At 43.3% G+C, this 2,305-nt stretch overlaps 1 pseudogene; it reads right to left on the reverse strand.

Moving 5' to 3' along the window:
* Positions 1–1,545: 1,545 nt before the first annotated feature.
* Positions 1,546–2,031, reverse strand: LOC105808488 (annotated as a pseudogene).
* Between the last annotated feature and the right edge of the window lie 274 nt (positions 2,032–2,305).

Raw genomic sequence — 2,305 nt, forward strand, 5'->3', positions numbered from 1 at the left:
CACCTTAACTTAGTTATGTCTGTAAAGACTTTTATCTCCAGATAAAGTCGCATTCTGAAGTACTGGGGGTTAGGACATCAATATATGAATCACACCTGGATTATGGCAGAAACTTCCTAACTGGTCTCTCTTCTTCTGTTTTTGTCTCCTACAGCCCATGCTCCACACAGCAGCCAGAGTGAGCCTTTTTAAAATGGAAGTCAAATCATACCTCTCTTCTGCTTAAAATTCCCCACTGCATCACGATTGGAGTAAAAGCTGAAGTCCTTACCATGGGCTCCCAGGCCCTATGCCCTGGCCTTGGTCGCATCTCTGACTTCCTCTCCTGTTCTCCTCAAACGCTCTGCTTTGGCCCCAGGGGCTTCCTCGCTATCCCTCCAGCAGACCAGGTAAGTTTCCATGTCACTGGATCTGTTCGTAGTATTCCCTCCACCTGGAATACTCTTTTCCCAGGGCTTGACATATCATGTTCTCATCTCCTTCAACTCTGTTCAGATGTTTTTCTCTCATCAAGGCCTCCTTGACTTATTTAAAACTGCGTCCCCCCCACTCCATTGCTCCTTCTTGCACTTTTATGGTTCACTTTTCTCCACGACGCCTGTCCCCTTCTAGTGTATTGTGTAACATACTTCTCCATTTTCCTATTGTCTGCCCCCTCCGTTAGAATGGGGCTCAGTGAGGTTTGCTGTCTGTTGCCACCCCAGGGCCTAGCACAGTGTCGTCTACCGGCAGACAGTCAACACATACGTATGGTATAAATGAAAGAATTCCATTTCATAAATGTTGAAACTGAAGAACAGAGCAGTTAGGCATTTTCCGAGGTTACACAGTGAGTTAATAATGGAGCTTGGAGTAGAACGTTGGTGGCCTCCTGGTTCAAAGCTCTTTGTATCATAACCAGGCTATAAATATTTTCTTTGTTATAATGACATCAATATATATGCTAATTAAAGCTTAAAATACAGATTTTAATTTTCATTTTAAAGACTGTCTTCGGCTTGGTAAGTTTATTTCTATCTTAATAGCCAATTTAGATCATTGCATAGTCAGTCTAATTAGTCTGACCCTAACCCGCATAGCAAGTGTCATTAACAAGGTCCTCAAACACAAACCATTTCTCAGTTGACTCAATGGCTACATCTGGACCATTAATGATACCAACAGTATTTTATTTTTTATTAAGATAATTTTAATTTTTATAAAGTAATAATAGACATGATTGGAAAAATCAAATAGCATGGAAAGGCTTATAATAAATATACCAAACTCTCAAGAACAGAATATTCTTGAATCCTTAGCCCCACCTCAGCCCCCACCCCCAGCCCCTGCCACGCTTTCTCCTGAACCTGTGTCTTGGGGCTTTCTGTCCCAGGACCAATGCACAGCTCTCATTCTGTGACTTTCCCTCTCTTGGGTAGAATCTCCTGTTTCCTAGATCTTACATCTGCCTCTTAGATTATTTCCTTATTTTGCTGGAACTCATCCTCGAGTAAATTCTTTTTTTTTCTTTTTTTGGAGTCCAGCACCTTTTATTAGTTTCATCTCCTATGCCATGAACTCGTAGGGAATAGGCTCCAGCAGCTCAAGATCCTTTCCTTTGCTTCTCACAAAGTGTGCTTCTCTGGGTGGAGCAGGCTGGCACTTTGGTTGAACCCAGGTACCTTTCTCTTTGGCTTCCTTCTTTTTCTGATCATTTTCCTTGACACGTTTCAGGAAGCTATCTCGGCTCTTAGAGTGCTTAATAGGCTCAATACGCACATTAATCCTCTTGGGAAGAATCTTGCCCTTAACTTGTTTGTCTACAGCAATTCCAATGGCATGCTGGGTGGTAACACTGTAGACTCTTCCAGTGTTGCCATGGGGACATCTGTGGGGCATGCCTTTTTGAACAGTACCCATTCCCTTGATGTCTACAATATCACCTTTCTTGTAGATTCACATGTATGTGGCCAAAGGAACAACTCCATGCTCTATAAAAGGCCTAGAGAACATGTATTGGGTACCTCTCCTCTTTCCCTCCGTGTTTGCCATTTTGGTGAATTACCTGAAGATGGTGGCTCTGACTGAAAAGCTCAAGTAAATTCTTAAGAAAGGGTTATGGGAAGTAAATTTTGTGAGTACTTGAGCGTTGAGTACATTCTCACTTGCTTGTCATTTGACTGGGAACACAGACCCCACCTCTCGATGGAGAAGTGCCAGTGGCATCGGCGTGGCTCTCTGGAAGACTCAGCCCACCACAGCGAGCGCCTTAGCAATAGTGCACCTGCCTCTTCATTTCTCATTCCTCCTTCCTTGCCTGGTGTCT

Source organism: Propithecus coquereli, unplaced genomic scaffold (assembly GCF_000956105.1).
Source record: "Propithecus coquereli isolate 6110/MARCELLA unplaced genomic scaffold, Pcoq_1.0 Scaffold175, whole genome shotgun sequence".
NCBI classification, from domain to species: Eukaryota; Metazoa; Chordata; class Mammalia; order Primates; family Indriidae; genus Propithecus; species Propithecus coquereli.